The sequence below is a fragment of the Callithrix jacchus genome, chromosome 4 (assembly GCF_049354715.1).
Source record: "Callithrix jacchus isolate 240 chromosome 4, calJac240_pri, whole genome shotgun sequence".
In the NCBI taxonomy this organism is placed as follows: Eukaryota; Metazoa; Chordata; class Mammalia; order Primates; family Cebidae; genus Callithrix; species Callithrix jacchus.
The window spans coordinates 21,097,152-21,120,279 of record NC_133505.1 but is presented as its reverse complement, the minus strand read 5'-3'; the positions used below and the strand labels follow the sequence as shown (position 1 = coordinate 21,120,279).

The following is a 23,128-nucleotide window of genomic DNA, read 5'->3' as shown; positions in this document are numbered from 1 at the left end:
CTTTTAAAAACTTGTCCCCTAGGCCTCTTGTCCCCTAGGCACCAGAAGGCATCTATAAAGGTTTAGGATCTTAACATTTACAACTCAGAAGGGAATCTTTCCCAGGCGAGGAGGGGGAACTCTTGTGCCCTCTGGAGTGTTGTTTAACAACCACACAATCTTAAGTATTATAAAAAAGATATTCCCAAACAAAGAGAGAATATATTAATAAATATTTAACATAATTCTGCAAATCTTGCTTTTATAATCTTCTAAACATTGAATTGAATTGAATTCTTATGCCCATAAACTACATTAGCTTGTTAGTATCCTAAGACTTTCTTTTGCTTTGGGTGTGGCTTGTGGAAACCAAACATCTGTTTTGATGTATCATTGGTTGAACTGAAAAACTATGTCTATTGTTGGTAGGCAAAAGCAGGATAGCCACTGGAAATACAGGCTCTGAGCTGGACTCGAAGACCCCAACTTTACAGATGACTTACTGGAAAAAAGGAAGATAATTTTCTAATTCTTCACTCTTGTATTTGAAATTGACCACAGAGTGCCATCATATTCATGCCACACTTTAGACTTCCCACATTTTTAGGGTAAAATATTAATTGTGCTACTTTGAACACATTTTTGGCCCATTTTCACATTATTGTATGTGGTACCATGGGGAGTAGATCACTTTGTCATTTTGTATTCTTTTGTAGATGTTTATACTTGCTAAAAATCTATCCCAGGCTAGGCAACATGACAAGAAGACTGATAAAACTCTAAAACTCTCAGCAATAGAAGAATTCTGAAAATCAAAAAATATATATATACACCAACTAAAAATTTTTAGTAAAATCTAAAACAAATTTATTGATGAATGTTTACAAATATATTATCCTAATATTTTTAAAAGATTTCTTCAAACATTTACAAAATAAAAGGAAACATGTAGAATCTTTGGAGTATTCCCAGGTAAAGGAAAAGGTTTGGAAGTCACATATGTTTTTTTGGGTGTTTTTTTGAGACAGAGTCTGGCTGTGACACCCAGGCTGGAGTACAGCTGCATGGTCTTGGCTCACTGCAACCTCTGCCTCCCGGGTTCAAGTGATTCTCCTCCTTCAACCCCCTGAGTAGCTGGGATTATAGATGCTCACCACCATACCCAGCTAATTTTTGTATTTTTAGTAGAGACGGGGTTTCACCATGTTGGTGAGGCTGGTATTGAAATCCAGACCTTGTGATCCACCCACTTCGGTCTCCCAAAGTGCTAGGAGTACAGGTGTGAGCCATTGCGCCTGGCCCACATCTTTCTGAATATCACTTGAGAACTGTTAAACAAGAATCATTTGTTCAACTAAATCTTCTTTAAAAAAAAGAGCGGGAAGATTAGTATACACTATTCCCTAGGTATGGGTGTGGGCAGCCTTCGTAACAGCATAAAGATCAGAAGATATTCCTCCTGGATCTAAACCATATGGGCAGCACCCATGGCTTGCTGGCAGCAGAATGTATATAGGACTATTGGCAGGCATGGAAAAGTTAGAAGAGGCTACAGGGCAGAGCGAACATCTGGAGAAGGCTGGAGTGGGATCCACCCTGGTTGTGTCTCCTGCCCAGTGTTCAATGGATAGAACTGGCGTGCACAGGACAGTAGGGTGCCAGGGACATCAAATGCACACCTGCTTACATTGTACTAGAGATAACTTAGTCACAGGGTCATGTTTTTCTTCATTGCAGACTTTTACAGTTGACCCTTGAACAACTTGGGTTTGAATTGCATGAATCCACTTATATGTGGTTTTTTTTCAATAAATATACTGGGAAAATTTTTGGAGATTTGTGACAATTTGAAAACATTGACAGGTGAACTGTGTAGCTTGAACTACGTAAAAAAATTAAGAAATTAGGTGTGTCATGAATGCATGGAATATACATACAGCTATTTTATTATTTTTTTGCAATGTTTAGAACATTTTATTAAAGTACAAAATGGTTGGAATTTAGCTAATAGAAAAACCTAGTAAATATTTACAAAAACATTGATAACATCACAAGTCACACACATTTAACAATGTAGTCGGGTCTTTAAAAAGTTTACAAATTGAACTTATGGAGATATGACTCTAATAGCTCATTGCTGAGCATGGTTATCAATAACATTTAAGATCTTGTAGCAAATGTTGTCCCCCCAGTACTCTGCAATCCAGTGCCCCTTAGAAATTGGTTTCTCTTTGGGAGATTCAGACTCAGAGGCAGCCAGTGGGGACAGTCAAGACCTGAAATCATCACATAACTGATCTAATTCTCTGTAATCTATTGATTGTGTCAAGTTATAGACACAAAGTGTTTTTCTTTAGTCTCTGATGATTTGAGAAGATGAAGAACATGAGCAATTTCTCGTTGCTTGAACAAAAAGCACATTAAGAGGCTGAGTGTAGAGTATCTGTACTAGGACCATAAAGTTCTATCTGATGGTAAATTATGTACAAAACTAAGACAAAACAGAGAATTAACTATGCTCTATTTCATATTTCCTGAAAGTAGGAAAGGAGGCAGAGCAAAATCTTCATGAGGTTTTTAATCAAAATCTGAGAAATCTTCATCTGAATCCAAGTCCACTATGAATTTGGTTTTTGTTGCTGCTCTCTGTGGCTCTGTTTCTCATGGAGGGGCATCAAATTACTTTTGTCACACTCTTGTTCATATCTGGTTCTAAATCAGACCAGGAATTTCTCTTCTTTCCTTTTTTGATTGGCTTAAATGGCAATGTAGTTTGTTTCTTTGTCTTTGTACCTGGTTCTCTTTTCTGTTTCTTTTCTAATCTTTGTTTCAGGCCTTCTAGTTCCATACCATCTTCTTGAGGGCTTCCTTCAGTAGTTTCATTCTTAATTTTCTTTTTACTTTTCAAATCTGCTTCTGCTCTCATTTCTATGGTTTTTCGTGGAATGACTCTTTGACCACATGAAGAAGGCAAAACTTCAGCCATTTGTGTTTTTTCCCCTTTGCTTTCCCCCTTTCCCAGGAAGTCTGACTTTTCATCTTGGTTTTCCTTGGCTTTCACAGCCTCTAATTTTTAAATAAATGCAACCAAGTCTTCTTTCCACAGATCTGATGGACTCTTTCTCTTTAATGTGTCCAGCTCTTGTTGTTTTTTTTTTTTTCTTCATTTCTTAGTCTTCACAGTTCATCTTTCTTTTCCTTGGTTAGGTACCAAAGGGGCATATCAAGAAGATAGTTGAAGGTTGATCCAGAATCTGTTACAAAGTCACTCTTTTCAGTTTCCTTTAGCTAGTTTATTTTAACATTTACTACTATAAAATATATACAAATCTTAATAAACATTAAAAAACATTCAAAACTTATGCACACAAACATTTACAGACCATATGTGGTGCCATTTGCTGTTGAAACAAATGTAAACAAACATAAAGATGCAACATGAAGTCATAATTGCATAAAATTAACTGTAGTATATACTACACTACTGTCATAGTTTTGTGGCCACCTCCTGTTGCTATTGCAGTGAGCTCAAGTATTGATAGTATTCACTTAAAACACCTGTGATTCTCAATCCCCAAGTGAATAGTCTCTCTGTTCAGTAAATTATGTATTATAATAAATAGTGATATTTGTGGTTCTTGCATATTCTTCATCATCTTTAATGTGATACCACCAATCTTTAATAACACCATGGGACCTATATGAAGGGCCACTAGTAATGCTGAAACTGCTCCCCCAAAACAGCAAAAAGTCATAATATTACAAGAAAAATTTGAATTGCTCTATATGCATCCTAGATTGAGGTCTGCTGGATGCTGATTGCCCTCCATTTCATTTGAGGATTCTAGCATAGAACCATTTTAAAAAATGAAAAAGAAATTTGTGAAGCTCTTGATGCAGCTATGCTAGCAGGCACAAAAAAAAAAAACTTGCACTTTTTTGTGAAATAGATTTTTATCTCATATAGAAAATGCAGCTTTTATGTGGGTGTAGGATTGCTATGAGAAAGGCATACCTATAGATGGTAATATGATTTGACAAAACGCAAAGTTATTTTTTAACAACTTAATGTAAAAGGAAAAATTTAAGCTGGAGAAGTTAATGTCAGCAAGGGATGGTTTGATAATTCTTGAAAGAGATTTGTCTTTAAAACATTAGGATTAGAGAAGCAGCTTCTGCTGACCAGGAGGCAGCAAACAAGTCCCAGATGCCATTAAGCAAATCAACGAGGGCCAGGCGTGGTGGCTCACACCTGTAATCCCTTGAAGAGAAAGAATCGCTTGAACCTGGGAGGCAGAGATTGCAGTGAGCAGAGATTCAGCCACTGCACTACAGCCTGGTTGACAGAGCAAGACTCCATCTCGAAAAACATAAAAAAGAAAGAAAAAAAAATCTTTGAGAAGAAATGGTATCTGCCTGAATAGGTTTTTAATGCAAATGGAAATTCCCTTTTATGGAAAAAAAATGCCACAAGGGACATTTATTAGTAAGCAAGAGAAGTGAGCACTAGGATTTAAGGCAAGATGGAAGAGAATAACTCTGCTGTTTTGTGCAAATGCAGTCAGGTTTACGATCAGGACTGCCCTTATCTATAAAGCTACTAACCTCCAAGTCTTGAAAGGAAAAGATAAACACCAGCTGTTAGTCTTTTGATTGTATAATAAGAAGGCCTGGACAATGGGAACATTTTTTTTGTATTGTTTTTATCCATGCTTTGTCACTGAAGACAGGCAGTACCTTGCCAGTAAGGAACTTCCTTTCAAAGTTATTTTGATATTGGGGAATGCCTCTGGCCACCAAAGGCCCCATGAATTCAACCACAAAAGCATCAAAGTTGTCTATGCGCCCCCCAAAAGTCTCTAATTTGCCCTCTAGATCAGGAAGTCATAAGAACTTCTGTTTTTGTTTTTTTGAGACGGAGTTTTGCTCTTGTTGCCCAGGCTGGAGTGCAATGGTGCAATCTCAGCTCACGGTAGCCTCTGCCTCCCAGGTTCAAGTGATTCTCCTGCCTCAGCCTCCTGAGTAGCTGGGATTACAGGCATGCGCCATCATGCCTGGCTAATTTTGTATTTCTGTAGACACGGGATTTCTCCATGTTGGTCAGGCTGGTCTCAAACTTCTGACCTCAGGTGTTCTGCCCATCTTAGCCTCCTAAAGTACTGGGATTACAGGCGTGAGCCACTGGGTCCGGCCATAAGGATATTTAAGGCTTATTCCACATAGTATTATATGGAAAAGATTGTTAAGGCTATGGAAGAGAACCCTCAATTGAGACAATATCATGAATGTCTGGAAGGATTACACCATGAAAGATGCCATCATTGTTATTTAAAAAGCTGTGAAAGCCATTGAGCGAGAAACAATAAATTCCTGCTGGAGAAAACTGTGTCCAGATGTTGTGCATGACTTCACAGGATTTACAACAGAGCCAATCAAGGAAATCATGAAAGAGATTGTGGATCAGGCAAAAAAGAGGGAGGGTCCAGGATTGCAAGATACAGATCTTGAAGAAATTTAAGAGCTAACAGACATGGCTCAAGAGTAATTAACAGAAGATGGCTCAATGGAGGTGAGTGCTTCTGCATCAGTGCCAGGTAATGAGGAAGAAGACATAGGAGAGCAGTGCCGGGATGCACATTGACATTAGACAATTTGGCAGAAGGGTTCTAATTATTCAGGACTGCCTTTGACTGTTTTCATAACATAGACCCTTCTATGATATGGGCGCTGAAACAAGCAAATGATGGAAGAAGGATTGTTACTATATAGAAACGATTTTTAGAGAAATGACAAAGTAAAAACGTTTGCCAGAAATTACTATGTTTTCCTGTTACGTTACAAAAAGTGTCCCTGCTTCTCTTGCCTTCCCTCCCTCTCCTCCTGCCTCCTCCACCTCTCCTGCCTCTGCCATTCCTGAGATAGCAAGAACAACTCCTTCTCTCCCTCCTCCTCCTCAGCCTACTCAACCTGAAGACAATGAGGATGAAGACCTTTATGATGATCCTCTTCCACTTAATGAATAATATGTTTTGGCTTCTTTATGATTTTGTTAATGACATTTTCTTTTCTCTAGCTTACTTTAATAGCACAGTATGTAATGCATGTAATATAAAAACATGTTAATCAATTGTTTATGTTTTGGTAAAGCTTCCTGTCAACAGTACACTATCACTTGTTAAGTTTTGGGGGAGTCAAAATTTACATGTGAATTTTTCGATGGCATAGGGAGTCAAAACTGACCCTACGTAAAGTAACTGCATTGTAGTTTGTTAATTTCAAATATTAATTTACTTCATGTCAAATTTTAGGCAAAGAAAGGACACATGTCCCAGGATTGCAGGTGAGGCTCTTAACTGAACTAGAATTAGTCGGCGCAATCTACCCAGTGCTCTGCCAGGAAGACCTTGCTCCCTGTGACAGGTCTTGTTGCTGGGACGCAGTGCTGCATTGGGAGGCAAAAGAGGGAGGACTCCCTAGATCAATCTGAAGGTTAACAAAATAGACAGCTTGGAAGAGAGCAGGACTCTTGTAGGTGGCTGGCTGGACAGAGCCTATTAGTTATTCCTCCAACTGGGACTCTGAGGCAGAACCACAGAGAGCTCCTGAAAACACCTTCATTCTTTAGATACAGTCACACTCTTCTCCACCTGGTCAGGTGGGAGCCCTCAGAAATTGGCTAACTTAGGCATTGGAACCATCATCCACAGAATGTCCACCTTGACCTCATCTTGTGACTCACCGAGATCTAGGGCTGGCTGTGCAAAACTGTGCCTAGGGAGAAGCCAACAGAGAGTGAGAAGGACAAACAATACCTCCTTGAGAAGCCAGGTAACCAACAAGAAGAGAAGACATTGAGACAGCTGAGAAGCCAGAGTCTCGTTCATGATGACAATGCCCCGAATTGGACACAGGATGTGTCTAATGAGAGCTCCACTGCCACCAGCACTGGGCAGTGATGCTGCAGGGCACTGGACACTAAACATCAAAACTAGCATGCTACTATTGGAAAAATGGAAAAATTTGTATCTAAAACTGTCCAAAATTTCTAGTTGGTGGTGATTTCTGCTACTCACTCAGGCACAGGGATATGAGAATTGCGACAGTCATGTATCACTTAATGATGGAGATACATTCCCAGAAACGTGTCATTAGGCAATCTTGTCACTGTGTCACTGTCAGAGATGATACTTACGCACACCTAGATGGTAGAGCCTACTACACGCCTAAGCACTATGGTGGAGCCTATTCCTCCTAGGCTACAAACCTGTACAGCATGGTACTGTGCTGAACACTGCAAGCAATTAGAACACAATTGTAAGTATGTGTGTATCTAACCCTATCTAAATATAGAAAAGGTAGAGTAAAAATACAGTTTTCGAATCTTATGGGATCACTGTCATATATATGGTCTTCAACCAAAACGTTGTTATTTGACACATGACTGTAATGGACAATCAAAACCGTGTCCAATGTCCTCTGGAGAAAGCATTCATAGGCTTCACTATAAAGTATACAATATGCTTAGCATCCAAGCTCATAAACTAGAAATTCCTATTTTGAGAGTGATTTGAGAATTGTAAAGTAGGATTTCAGACCAACCCCAGTGTTGCTCTACCATTTTGGGGGGATTAACTGCTCAAATGAGGCTCCTCTCTGAGACAGCTGTGGCATGCTTTTCTTAGTTGAGAACAACTTTGTAACTCAATTTGGTGTTACATTTCTGATAATTTTTTGTTATTTTTCTTCCTTTGACTGAATCATATTGTTTTAGAGGCATGAATATTTTCCCACCTGTACTTCGATGCCCTGAGTTTAGCTTTTCTTAAAGGATAAGAAGACATTATAGGAAGGCTTTCTGAGAACAATTTTTGCCTCATCATTTTACTTTTTTTCTTTTCTTTTTTTTTTTTTCTAGATAGGAATGCTCAGAAATAAAGGTGGAATTCAGATACAGAATCTCTGTCCCCCACTCTCTTTTATGCTGCTTTGTGAGGTGGCAGAGGTGAAGTGCTGGGGGGAGAGAGGGGACACTGGAGTGAAATGGCAAGGCCGGAAGAGGGAGAGGGTCTTACTCGTTCCTGTTTCCTTCTCACTGGCACCTTGTCTCTGTGGCCCTCACCCGAGAGCATTCTTCACCCCAGCATGAGCAGTTCCTTCCTGAAGAAACAGTTGAGTCCTGTTTGCAAGTTTGCCAGCACTTGCAAAACCAGCCCCTTTCCCAGAGGTCTGGGTCGCAGCCCACGAATTTGAATAATTCCTACCTCTTCCCTTTTTCCCCTCATCTTTAAGTATGGAAGCTGCTTTCAGAAATTGTACCTCTACAATATTCCTTTGCTGCAGTGTTGCCTTTTGCAATGATATTATCTCAAGTTATTCTCTTGCCATATTTAACAAATAGCTATATATATATATATGTATATACATTTATATATACTATATATATACACACACACACACTTATACATGTTCACACATTATTGCTTAAAAATCTATAAGCAGTTTACTCATGTCGTTTTTCATTCCCATTTATTTTCTTTATTGTGTTATCTTCTTAGTTATGTAAGTAACAACTTTCTATGTTGCTATCACTTCTTCCCATTAAATATTCTCTGTTTACGAAACTGGTGTGGCTTCCACCTTCTGATTGGGCACTGCCAGTACAGTCTTCAAATCTGCATTCCACTAATTCCCTCTGATTCACGTTTTTCTCAGTCCCGTTGTTGACTTATGGTTGTGTGTGTGTGCGTGCATCTTTCACAAGTGAATGCGAGTATTTTCTGAATTACAGTGACCTCAAAAAATAAACATACACTAATGTTTAATAAAAATAATGTTTTCGAAAATTTCATCAGGTCTCAAGTATAGAAAGGATAAATCAATGAAAGGTGTTCTTTGATATGAATGTACTAGACTTTAGCACTGGCACTTAATATAGATTTTTTAACTTCTCTCCAGAAAAAATCAGTGAAGGCTGTTGTATCTGTTTTACAGGAAGTAAAGGGATCTTAGTAAGATTCAATAACATTATCAAGGTCACAAGGACAGTAAGAGAAGAACTGGGATTTGAACTTAGTGTAGCACATGCTCTAAACAATTTTGCCTCACCTGTACTCAGACCTTTATTGGGGGTAATGAGTGTCCCCTTCAGTCCAGTGTGATACCCATAATTCAAATAAGCAAAGCTCAAGAGATAGTGAAATGCAGAGGGTCACAATTAGATCATTTGCTACACCTGTACTCTTTTGCCACAGTGTTCCCTTTTTACCATGACATTAGATGAAGTTATTCTCTTACAGTATTTAGCAATTACTAATATGTATGTATATATACACATTTTTATTGCTTAAAAATCTATAGGCAGATTATTCATACTGTTTTTTTTTCCCTTCTCATTTTTTTCCCAGTGTGTTCTTGTATCTCAGAGATAGTAACTATACAAAATGTCCTTGAGCCTGGATAGACTCAGCTCACTCACCAGAATCCAATACAGTGTGACTCAGCCTAGACGTCCTGAACAGTCCCTGGACTCCAAACCATCTTAGACCTCCCCTCTGTCAAAAGCTTCACCTATTGACTTTGAAAGACCAGGACAGGGTCAACTGTGTTCTACAGACTTGGAATTACGATTGCAATGGCATTGCCTTCCCTACAAAATATTTACAGTTGCTGTAGAGACAACAAAGCTGTACCACAAATGTTGATGTAGGTACAGGAAATTAAAAGCACACGATTAAAAGAAAAATGCAAAAGGCTTTCTTGAAAAGAAAGACAAGCTGTACGTGCTTTATCAATTTCATCTGAAAGTCTGTTTTGACCTGCTGCTTTATTTAACCCTGTGCTGAGTACTGCATATGGGACATTGCAAACTGATGTCATTTGAGATGTGTTAGGACCATCACCTGGTAATTACCTTCTTGGACGATAATATTTCATGGTAAATAAACAATGATCTCTAGAGAGTACTTGTTTTTAGAAAGAATTGAGAGAGCAGTACAGTACTGAAAAAGTCTGGAAAACGAATACAATGTATCAAAATGTTAGCTAAAGTATTTTCTGTCTTTCTGGACGAGATGAGTGGGAAAGAGAAGGGTTGTCATTGGCCTTTAGTTTTTTGTTGCTGAGTAAGTGAAAAGAAATGGAAAATGAGATTCTTCCAATTTCAAACTGTTACAATATGGTTACTTACATGCCCTACAGAGAATTCCTGAAGGCGCGAACCCAGTCACAGATTGGTACACATCAGCATTTTGCATAAAAGGAAAACATCCATATCTGACTCAAACAACAATGAAATCAATACAGAAACATTTCCAGAGAAGTCCTGCAGGTTTTTTATGCATTTATAGCTAGTATATCGTGCAAAAAAATCTTCTGACTGTTTAATAAATCAACTTTAGATCCACAATTCCTGAACTTCCCTGATTTTCTTTATCATCACCCAGAGAGCGCCCTGAAGATAGGGAAGTCACATTTGTTTCCCCTACTGTTTCTATCCTTATTAGATGGTTTATCTCTCTGCTGGTTTTTTGATAGGTTTGAATACAGGGGTTAAATTCATGTCTTATAGTAGCTCTACCACACAGCCTCCTCCAAAGCTTGCAGAATATTATGAAAAGAGCATCTGTCAACTCCAGGGCCAAAATGCTACCCTCAGCTGTCTGCCTTGGCCCAGACCTCTCTGTCAATAGAATTGTGCTCATCCTCAGAACTGCATTTGATTTTCTTTACCATTGAATGTCTGACTACCTACTTGAATTAAGTAATTATTTTAGATACTACAAAAAATATACCTGAAATGATTTTGCAAGTATGTTTAAAACAATGTTTATGTACCTTCAATAAAATCTGAATATTATTTAAACTTTTGGTGGAGCAGAAATCTACTACTTCAAATATGTTTGTAAAGACCGGATGTGATGTTTCTAAGAAAAGTGAAACTTTTATATAAATTTTACTGGCCCATCATAATGAAGATGTTAGCATTAGATAAGAAGGAAGTAATATTTTCCTCCTAATAACTGTCTAGCCATGGTCTATAAGCAGAACAAAGAAACCAATCAATCATCACGGTTCTGTTGGTTCAGAACCCTGACTCTCGTTAGGCCCCCTTGGTCTACGGCATCAAACCTCTATGGTAGTGCCAATCATTTCATGTTTGTATCAAAACATCTGTGTCATTCTGCTCTGTGACCCAGTTTCCTCATCTGTACTTTGGGAATGATATTGGTTGTTTTTAGGGTATATATGAATTAATATTCAAAAATAAGTTTAGATCAATATCTGGCACATGGCAAGGACTCAGCATATTTAATCCTTACTATTACTAGTGCCTCATTAGGCTGTAAAATTCTTGAAGACACAAACTCTCCTTTCTTTATATTAGGATTTCCTAGATTACTAAACACTTAGCCCCTTAACTAGTATTTATTAAATGAGTTGATGCTCTGAAACTTGAGAAATGCATACAAAATCATACAATGGGCAAATAGGCAAGTTTTGTATTTAGTTTAGGTATCATTCAATCTACATAAATACATAATCTTAAAAAAAAATAATGGATGTGATGTAACCAAATGGGGCCATAAAGAAACTCTGCCAGTCGCCACAAGCCCACCACTTTTAAGGCCCAGTTTCATCGTCATGTCTTCCATTAAAATTTTGATCATTTTTCCTCAAGAAGACTGTAGGACTAAGTATGTTCATTTTCCATAGAAAGCATGCCATTCTTCCTGATCTTTTAGTTACTTGCATATAAGTGTATTTGTTCTTAAAAGCAAAAAACCATGAAGAACTTATATTGGTTTTCACCAAGATTCACGGTCTAATGAATGCATTTGCTAATGGTAGCATTCACGATAAATGTTAGCTGAATAAATGAATGACTCAACAAAAGCATGCTCAGCACTAGGGCAAGTACCTTGAAAATATGAAGCAAGAGAAGATATTCTCTCTCTCTGCTATCAACATGTTGTATAGTTTAAGCATGTCCGTGTACATGGAACCAGGGTGAGAACCAGTGGTTTAGAGACTCTGTCTTCCAGGAATTGTAGGAGGCACCTGTTACCAAGTCCTGATGAAGCAGAGCCTCAGAGTGCAGGTGGTTAGTCTTGAATCCTAGGAGAGATTTAGGTGAAAGCAGAAACAGTGCTAAATTATTAAAGTACAAATAAATATGGTCTCCTGCAGATCTGAAGAGTTTGTGTGGCTAGAGGGAGAATTAGGGGCAGAGCTGGGAGCTATGGACAGGGGAGTTGAGTAGAGATGCATGGTTCCACTGTCACTGACCATATGACCGAAGAGCAACCCTGCACAAAGCAGTGGAAGGAGCATATGTGTTTAGCATCCTCGCTTTCCCATATCTTGGTGTCCTAGGGCAGGAAGAAGAAAACTTCAAGCTGGTCAGTGGTCCCTTTGGGCCAGCTTTATAACTCAAGAAAGCAGTACTCCGGCACTTAATGTGAAGAGAGAAGCCATTCTGTTTTCAACTAGTTTTAGTAGGCTTTCTGTTTCAGAGAATGTTTCCTAGAGCCTCATAATGGAGAGAAAGGATCAAATCGTGATTTGTACACTCCCAAGGGCTCTAGGCGGCTATTTTTCCTCGAGCAAGATGCATCATGGTTTGAGTGTTCTCATCTGTGACTGAGGACAATGGTACCCACCTCACAGGGCAGTGAGGATCAGAGAAAAATGCATATGACCTGTCACAACAGACATCCAATACTAGGCAGCCACTATTATTATTATTGCTATTATTTTCATGTCTTGCTTGTGTGTCTATATATAGTTTAGAAGGAAAAACAATAGGCCTGGAACCTTTGTTTTTCAATTTATAAGTATTTATTGACTGGTTACTATGTGCCAGGCATCTGTGAGGCACTGAGGATATTTCAGTGAACAATATGGTTTGATCCTTCCTGTCATGGACATTTTATCAATTGATGATGAATAATTAAGGTAGCAAGCAATTGGTATTGGATAATGAAGTGTGACAGTTCAGTGAAGCAAAAGTTCAGCATGAACAAAAGCAGGAGGCAGGGAAGATTGGAATGGCATCAGTGAGAACTGGCCGAAAATTAGGCAACCAGTAGGGTGGAATTGCTAGGAGCACTTTCCCGAGCTGGGTGAGTGACAGGGAAGGTTACATCTCTGTGCCCCATCTGTGAAATGGCATGAGGATAATACCTACCACATAGGATTGCTATGGTGATTAAATGGTAGTAAACGCTTCCTTTGGGGGCTCTTATGAGGACTGAATGAATAAATGTAAAGTACTTAGAACAGTGCTTAGCACATGGGAAGCACCAGGTAAGTATTAGGTGATGATAGTCACATGCCCTAGGAGTAGGTTGTGGAAATTTGGACACCCACATGTGGCTGCACAGTGAAGGCCCTCGCATACTGTGTTAAAGTTAGTAAGAGTTTTGGCCAGGAGCGGTGGCTCACACTTGTAATCCCAGCACTATGGGAGGCAGAGGAGGGTGGATCACCTAAGGTTGGGAGTTTGAGACCAGCCTGACCAACATGCAGAAACCTTGTGTCTACTAAAAATACAAAATTAGTTGAGCATGGTGGTGCATGCCTGTAATTCCAGCTACTTAAGAGGCTGAGGCAGGAGAATTGCTTGAACCCAGGAGGTGGAGGTTGCAGTGAGCCCAGACCGTGCCACTCCACTCCAGCCTGAGCAACAAGAGCAAAACTCCATCTCAAAACTAAAAAAAGTTAGTAAGAGTTTTGTAGGGAAGTTGAATGTTTCAAGACAAATTCACCTTTACCAGAGCAAGATGTGGAAGTGGAGAAGTGAAAAGGGAGGGCATTTTAGGCAGAGTGGGATATTCTGGAAGCTGTCCAAAGTTCAGCACAGCTAGTCAGTTCAATCATAGAAATCTTGATGCAAGCCACATATGTGATTTAAAATTTTCTAGTAGCCCCATTTTAAAAAGGAAAGAAAAAAGGTAACTTAAGTAATATTTTGCTTAACACAATATATCCAAAATATCATTTCAACCTGCCATCAACATAAAAACGTGAAAGAGATATTTTACGTTCTTTTTTCACGCTGTGTCTTTGGAATCCGGCACATGTTTTACACATAGAACACACTTCCATTGGACTAGCCACACATTTGAGATGCTCAGAGTACTTGTGGCTAAGGGCTACCATATTTGACAGTGCAAGGCGAGGCAGTCATTTATAGCCTCTCATTCCATCCTGGGAAGTTTGCGCTTTATCCTAGGCAGGTGGCAATGGGGTAAGAATGAAGACAATGGCAGCAGAGAAGGGAACTGGAATAATTAAATTTGCTTTTTAGAAAGTTCACCTACTAATGCAGCTGTATGGATGATGAACCAGGATGGGTGAAGAAAGCTTGGAAGCTGGCAGACCATGGGGTGACCATGGCTATTGCCCATGAGAGGACTTGGAAGCTAAAATAAGGTTGCACCAATGAGGATGGAGAGGAGAATGGAGGTGAAGAATGCAAAGGAAGCCAAATGTACAGGGCTGGGTGACAAACTGCATTTGGGGCTGGTGAAGGAGAAGGGAGTGAGAACAAAAGGCATGCTCTGAAGTTTGCACCAAGTGCCTGGAAGAAGGCTTGAGGCTCCGCCAAGCATTACCAATGAGCTTTGGTTAGACTTATTAACTAAGTTGCATTAACTAGGCAAGCTGAGGTGCCCAGCAGGTTTTTAACTGTATGTTCTAACCATTAAAAGAGATAGTATTTCATGGGATAGCAATTGCTGCTATAGATGAGCACTCATAAAACGCTGTTTGCCATAAAGTAAGTTGCAGCTTGATCATCTGTTCAATCAATGGTTTAAACTCAGACTGAGACATTTTTCTCCCTAAGACATACTTCTATCACATTGGCAAGGTAAGCCCATGGGCACGTAGAGTCCTTATTTGTCATTATCTGGGTCTTGTGTGGCACAATGGCATGAACTTTGTGGTCAGAATGCCTAGGTTGTACTTCCAGCTCTTGCCACTTACTATAGAATCTTGAGCATTACTCAACATCTGTATGCCTCTGTTTCTTCAACTATGAAATGGAGTTAATGATACTATTTAGACTACTGATTGGTAGCAAGCTCAGAGTGATTCCTATAATGTAGTGACCCCTATGTAAATGTTTGCCATATAAATGTGCTTTAGGCAACTTTACAGAGCATGTCCTCTTTGTAAGTGGGATATACAGCATCTTCGTAATCTAAAGCATTCAGATCTTACCTGCATATCAAGTGATAAGAAAACTGCTACTCTTTCAAATTAATCTCAGATATTTTCATTAAAGTGACTGCTCAGAGAATGTCGTTTTTTAAAGTCAATTTTTATTATGTTTAACTTTTTATTTTTAATTATTATGGAGTAAAGAGTATTTCAATAGCAAAGACCCTCTGTAACTGCAAATTTTTTAACTTCTATTTTTAACATTTTAGTAAGGAACAATGATAAACAATGATTAAAATAATAGGCAAAAGTATAATTTCCATTTTTTAAATCTCTTAAATATATTTTTTCCTCTTGAATTTAGAATGTTAATTTTCTCCTTAGTTCTTGGGAGAATAAAAGCATTAATAAGAGAGCACCCAACTGAATTTAGTTTTTCTTCAGATTTACTGAATACCCATTAAGTTTGACAGAAAATACACAAAGATAATTAAATCAGCAGTTAAAAAAAATAGGAACTATTTCAGGATATTGCTTTCTTAATTCTAGATTATAATTATGTTTAATATGTACCAGGCTCCATAAAAAATAGTTTTTGAAAATGCAGAAATATCACCCAGGGCAGGTTGGAATGTGGTCGAATCTACTTAGGACATTCGAATCGAAACACAAGTACATAGACACACCCTATGGAGGAGCTGAATCTCTCGAGATGAATACGCATTCCCCATGGGGCGTACTCATGGACAGGGAAAAGGTGTATGTTCTAGGCACGCAGAGCCTGAACTACACAGAAAGATGGAAACACCATGACTCTGCTCTCAAACTGCTGTCAGCTGGTGGGATGATAGGGGCAGGCTTGTAAGTTACTAATTACAGGACAATGTAGTCAGTGCCTGATAAATGGAAAAAGTCCTTTTTCTTTTTAATTTTTCTTCTTTTTTTTTTTTTTTGTTTTAGGTGGAGTCTCACTCTGTCACCCAGGCACAATGGCCCAATCTTGGCTCACTGCAACCTCTGCCTCCCTGGTTGAAGTGATTCTCCTGTCTCAGCCTCCAGAATAGCTGGGATTACAGGCATGCACTACCATGCCCAGCTAATTTTTGTGTTTTTAGTATAGACGGGGTTTCACCATGTGGGCCAGACAGGTCTCAAACTGCTGACCTCAAGGGATTCGCCCACCTCAGACTCCCCAAGTGTGGGGATTACTGGCATGAGCCACCATTCCGGGCCTGAAAAGTCCTATTTTTTAGAAGGAAAGAGGCGAGAGAAACTCTTATTTCCTTGGGAAAACAAGGGAAAGTTTAACACAGGAGGTGTTCCATAACATTCAAGAACTTTCAATTTTCTTATGCCAAAGCAAATAAAATAAAATAAAGTGACTGAAGAAGCCGGGGCATTTCATCCCTCGGGGAAGCCATTCCCTTTGTTTTCCCCATGAATTCTCTCATGTTGGGGAACACATGTGCTTTAGGTGAAGGAGCTCCCCACGTTGATTCTATTTAAGGAATTCATATGCCTTTCGAGTGACATCTAGATAGTTCTCTTTTCTGTCCTTTTCAGAATCAGAGAAGAATTAAAGCAAGGAGCAAGCTGTTTCAGGATAGCAACGGGATAGGGACTGAAATTACAAAGAAAATGAGATGATGAGGCACAAGGGAGAATTCCATTTCTATGAACTGATGGGAACCAACAGGCGGAAGAAGAGAGCTAAAACAGTGTTCGATTTGACTTTGGTTTGTCTTGGATACCTTAGTCCTCCTGGTCTCAGGCACTTTTTGAATCAGATGCATCCAGTGCGTCACTTCCCATGATCCCCCTGCACCTTTTCTTTTCTTCTTCTTTGTTTTTTTTTTAAATTATTCTTTAAGTTCTGGGATACGTATGCAGAACACGCAGATTTGTTACATAGGTTTACACGTGCCATAGTGGTTTGCTGCACCATCAACCTGTCATCTACATTAAGTATTTCTTCAAATGCTATTCCTCCCCTAGCCCTCCATCTCCTGACAGGCCCTAGTGTGTGATGTTGCCCTCCCTGTGTCCATGTGTTCTCATTGTTCAACTCCCACTTATGAGTGAGAACATGTAGTATTTGGTTTTCTCTTCCTGTGGTAGTTTGCTGAGAATGATGGTTTCCAGTTTCATCCATGTCCCTGCAAAGGACATAAACTCATCTTTTCATCCTTTTTTATGCCTGCATAGTATGCCATCATGTATCTGTATTACATTTTCGACATTTTTTAATCCAATCTATCATCGATGGGCATTTGGCTTGGTTCCAAGTCTTTGCTATTGTGAACAGTGCTTTTCTTAGTGAAGAAAACATTGTCAATGATCTGATTTGGCCAAAAGGTCCTTATTGGGCATGTAATTTTGATGTGAGCATAAAACTACCAGCATGGCTGCTTTTTCCATAGATAAACCAGATTACTGAAACAAAGTGAGGGGCTCAGGAGCAGGCATAACCTGGAAGAGAATAGAGGGCTTCATTTGGTCCACATAACCACTCTTTCTTTCTACTCTCAAAGCCACTGGCACTGAATCTGTCAACATATACAGAAGTGATTTATTTCTCAAATGGACTTACATCCAGATTTGAAAATAGTTGAGTTTTAGTGTAAATAGAGCAATAATTCTTGAATGTAGTTCTATTAGAGAACTCTACCAGAAGATATTATTTATTCAGCTTTGAGTTAATTGCAGGAAAAGTAGCATCAAGCTCCCTACACCAGAAACCAGAAGTATTGAGTTCTCTGTGTGACCTGGAGCTTCTTGACCTCATCTACAAAATGAAAGAATGAGCTTGCTGTTTCCTAAGCTTACCTTCAGTCCTGGCATTCCATACGGAAAATGTGAAGAGATCAGATAACTTGGGCAGTTGCCAATTTTTATGCCAAAAATCTAGCAGAATTATTATAAATACAAGTTTTCTTAATTTCAGAAAAAGAAATTAACCAAACTAAGCCTATCAGGCTATGGATTCTGGAATCCACTATTTTTCCTTTTTTTTTTTTGAGACAGAGTTTCACTCTTGTTGCCTAAGCTAGAGTGCAATGGTACGATCTTGGCTCACCACAACCTCTGCCACTCGGGTTCAAGCGATTCTCCTGCCTCAGCCTGCTGAGTAGCTGGGATTGCAGGTGCCAGACACCACACCAGGCTAATTTTTGTATTTTCAGTAGAGACAGGGTTTCGTTCACCATGTTGGCCAGACTGATCTCAAACTCTGACCTCAGTTGATCCACCCACCTCAGCCTCCCAAAGTGCTGGGATTACAGGTATGAGCTACTGCACCCAGCCCATTTTCCATTTTAAAAATTGGCATAGTTGCCTAACCCTAGGCATATAGTATTTCTTCTTTAAAAAAAAAATTTTTTTCAGAAAAAGAATCTTTGGTATTATTTTGGATCTGCTCATTTAGTAACCTAATTTATGAACCTAACCAATTACTAATGATGACTTTAGGGTTTTTGTAGGATTACGATGATAATGTGAATGAAACTCTGCTAGCTCGGGGTCTTAAAGTTTCATATAAATAGTTTTGGCATATCTTATCTATTTCATGATCTATATTAGACAACATAATCCTATTATGACAAGAGATAGTTGACTGCTTGAAATATGCATTCGGGAACCTAAATCAGGGGTTTGGCACTAAAAATTAGGTATGTGAAGAATCAAGTGTAACACGAGATTCTAAATATAGAAATTTGTTCACTAATAAGGTCTAAAGCTTGAAAATTAGGCCAGCGTTGTGCTTTACAAGCTAAATAGCTACACTTAAAACCAAAATTGGGAACATTGGACCAGCATTAAGATGCTGCTGCTGCTTTGAAGTTTAGAAAAATGATATGAATAACTACAAACGAATGTCACATTGATTTTTATTTGAGTTAATTATCAACTTTTCAACATGCTTTTCTTTTTATATATACAGTATTTTGAGTGGGTAATAGTCTTGGAATAGTTGTAAAACTTTTTTTCTTAACTTGTATGTATGGAAGTTTCAGTTTTTATTTAACTATATATGTTGTAATTTTATACAGAAAATAATTTGGGAGGGTAAGTGGTAATATTTCTTAGTAAAACCTTCTTGGTAGAGAATGTAGGAAAAAATCAGATGTATAGAGAGCAACCTGTTTTCTCCTGGAAGAGAAATATTTATGATTTTATTATAAGATGCAAATTTTCATGATTGAAAAAATATAAGAATAAAATTATTTATATCAAGAATCTTCAACCAATACAGGATAGGATAATCCAGGCTGTGCACCAGGCTTAAAAACCATGTAATACAATTATATATGCAACGTGAAATTTTTAATCAGAAGTATCTGAATTAAAATATCTAGAAGACATTTGCTAATTTCTAGTTATTTATTTTTAAGTATTTATGTTGTATGTAGAAAATATGTGCATACATACATACATAATTAGATTTGATCTGTACCAACTTACTCTGTATCTTCTGTGAGCTCTTAAAGGCTTAATCCTTGGACCACATAGTACACCATGGACTTAGGCCCTAGCATTGTTTCACTAAGCTTAACAGGACGTTCTCAGAGAGAAAAGCGGGTACTTCTGCCCAGATAAGGGGAATCATAGTTTTCAAGCAACTTAGCAATGGTGTCGTTAGGCGGATGTTAGCTGCCAAATGCCATTGAAGATATACTTTTCATTTGCTCTGAAAAAGTTGCATTGCTTTGAAAGTCCTTCCAGATTTCTTTAAATGAAATCCAGAATACATTAAATTAGAACCATTCCTTAGGCGTCTTGATTACATACTGAATTTTTGACAAAATATAAAGATTAAGCCAACTTTGAGACTTGTAAAGAAAGCACGTTTATTTTAAATTATTGTCTAAAGGTTAAAATAACCACCTAAATGCACCCTTGCGTATCTACTAGATAGACTGGTTTAGGCACTTCTTTCATTTCCAAATTGCGCGTATGCGGTGTATGACCTTAAAGCACCAGCTACCTTGGATTGCTAACAGTCTTCAGGCTGCAACTGAGTGTAATCGGGCAGAGTGCTCTCCACTTTGGAATTTGCTCCCCATTGAGCAAGCCAAGCGAGAGTGTTGTGACCCTGGAGTATGGGGCAAGGCCCATTTACATACTCAGCTTCTGCCTTTGGGCTGAATTCATGAATGAGTGATAGTTAGTTTGGGACAAAGTAGAAGATGATGAAGTCTAATCCATTTTATCAGTATGTTCATGATTCTATTTGTGTGCCTGTGCTTTGTTATTTTAGGTGTTCGTTGTTATGACCTGAAGCATGAGCAAATTTTGATCACTACGCTCTTCTGCAAGGGCAGACTTAAACAGCACATGCTTCCATAAAGTAAGAAAAAGTTTCTTTTTAGGTGGCATTCATTCTTTTCTTTTTGTTGAGTGAGATGGTCTGCTTTTGGGGGCTGCAGGTGTTTAATGTCCATATTTTCCTTTTCTATTACGAGAGATATTTGAAAATCTTCAAAATAAAATTCCATCATAGAATGAAGACGTAACTTTAACAAACCCTATCCTTAAATTTTCTTTGTAATAACATGGAATGCTGACTCTGGCACCAGTTCTAAGTCAGTCATTTTCATAAAACTAGTAAAAGAATTGTTTCTGAGGCCAACCTTTTTATAAGAGCATGTTAACATACATGTTGGTATGTATTTCCAGATACAACTTTGGATTAATCAAGCTTAAAATTAAATTTGCATTTTCAGGAAATTTGGAAATTTTGATTTTGAAATAATGTCTGCCTTTAAAAATCTTGATGATTTAATAATATTCTTTTCATAGCTTTCCTGAGAGAAAAAGTAGTTACTATGACCTGCATTTCACGGATAATAAGGAAAGAATTTCCATTCTTTTTAAGTCAAATTAGTTAGTGGAGACCACAAAAGCCAGCCCCATTTCTTGCTAGGGTTATAATTCTCAAGGGTGCAACTTTTAATTCTGACTAAAAACAATGGCCTAAAAATAAATTAGTGCAATACCTAAAATGTTATATGTGAATAAATATTTTGAATCTGAATTCCAAGTTCTTTTTACATTGAAAACACAATGCCTAACAGTACATAGTCAAGGAAGAGGATTAAACCATTTTCTCTTATTTGTTTTACTCCTTGGTGACTTTAAACCAATTCCTTAATAGGATTCAATTTTGACTTCGACAATTAAACTTTCTATGTAATAAAAGGGCAGTGGTTGTTTTAGAAAAAGATAATAGGTGTTATAAGGGGTGTTACCTTTGGAAGTTTATAAGTCTAAAAGTCAATGTAATAAAACATTGCAGTCTTAAAGGAAGGCTGTGTAAATGTGTTGCTACAGTAGTTAAGTATATAAATGACTTTTCTACTTATATAGACTTCTGCACAGCTCTTATATCATGCAAATATATGTTTATCAAAGAGAACTTTAAGAATATATCAGGCCTGGGGACTTTTACTTTCGTTGTTTAAAACTATGTATATTAAACAAATGACCTTGATTCAAAAAATTATATTAGCACCGTCAGAATTAGACTTTGGCATACTATTTAAATAGGTAGTCTATATTTCCATTAAAAATGCGTTTCCTACTTGCACAACTTTAAAATGGGAGTCAAAGGAAAACCAAATAATCTCTTCTAATTTATACAAGCAGACATCCTTACACTGTCACCCTAAATGGCTTTCCCCACCAAGGGCAAGCCTGCTGTGTAGAAGAAATGCTACATTATATTTTTAAGAAATTGTTTTAGAAAGAAAGTCATTTTATTTTCTCAATGTCCGCAATACGTAACAGGGCATTCTGTTTTAAAACCCAAAAACGTCTCAGTAAATCTCAAGATCAGTAACTGAAACTTGTTCAGTCTGTCAAGAGCTAGTGTTACTTTTTGCAATGTGACTGGACAACATTCTTATTCTCACTTACAAAGTGAGATAGAATATTCAGTTCCTTCTGAACTCTCTTTTTATTTTGTTTCCCTTAAATATGGGAGTAGGGAAGAGGCTGGCAGAAATAAGGGAATGTGTGTACAGATGTCAATTTGGATGTTATTTTAATCACCTCCCTTAGGATGAATATATTCCGTTAGAGATTTGTGTATGTGCATGTGTGAGTGTATAAGATGGTATGACATTTTTTACTTATATCTATTTTATTCTGAAAAAAACCTTGCAAATGTGTAAATCATATTGAACACTTCCCTGTCCTCCTCCTTCCTCTCCCTTCTTTTCCTACACTCATAAATGACCCAGTTTATGAGCATGCAAGCTGATATTCCTTTTGGTCTATATTTTTCCTTAGAAAAGAGAGATCACAAATGCATCAGCATAGACAAACTGCTGTAATCAGTAAAGTTGGAAGCTGACACACTTATAGAGTCCTGCTTGCCAAAAATAGGATTTCATTTGTACTGGAATTTTTTTCCCCTGAACCAGTTTTGCCAATGCTGTAGTAAATGACAACTTTGGGAATGCAGGATTGGAGAACACAATATTTCAGTAGGTGGCGCTTCAACACAGCCCACCTGCTCGAGGGCTTACGTGAGTGCTCAACTTTCTAATACCTGTGGTGCATCAAAGAGGCTTGGCCCAGTTTGTTAACATCACAGCCAGACTGTCGTCCCAGGCAATAACGACGTCAAATGCAGCTGAAATATCTAGATGGGAAGGACTGTTACTGTATGTTGCTGGTAATTGTTTTCACACAGACACACACACTCACACCTTCATGCATACCTACACTAGCTCTACTTCTAAAATTAAAAGCCAGGGAACCAATCTCAAAATGTCAATGAAGTTGCAATAATCTCAGCTTCTTATTTTATTTTATTTTATTTTTTTGTCTGGGTTACTGGTTTATAGTTGCTTATCTGCATGTCTATTTCTTTTCTTTTAAAAAGAATTTCGCAATATTTTTGCACCATTAGTTCTTAGTAAACAAAAAGATTTTCTGTTTCAAATAATATTACTATTTAAATAAATAAAAGAGTATCACA

The 23,128-nt window shown here is 38.0% G+C and overlaps 1 long non-coding RNA gene across 1 annotated transcript in view; it reads left to right on the top strand.

Annotated features, from left to right (window-relative positions):
* The window catches only part of LOC118152782 (uncharacterized), a 251,232-nt gene extending 238,812 nt beyond the window's left edge, over positions 1-12,420 (top strand). Inside the window, exon 7 of the long non-coding RNA XR_013534732.1 lies at positions 9,384-12,420. This is a non-coding gene — a long non-coding RNA (uncharacterized LOC118152782). The remainder of the gene's footprint in view (positions 1-9,383) is intronic.
* The last annotated feature ends 10,708 nt before the right edge of the window (positions 12,421-23,128 follow it).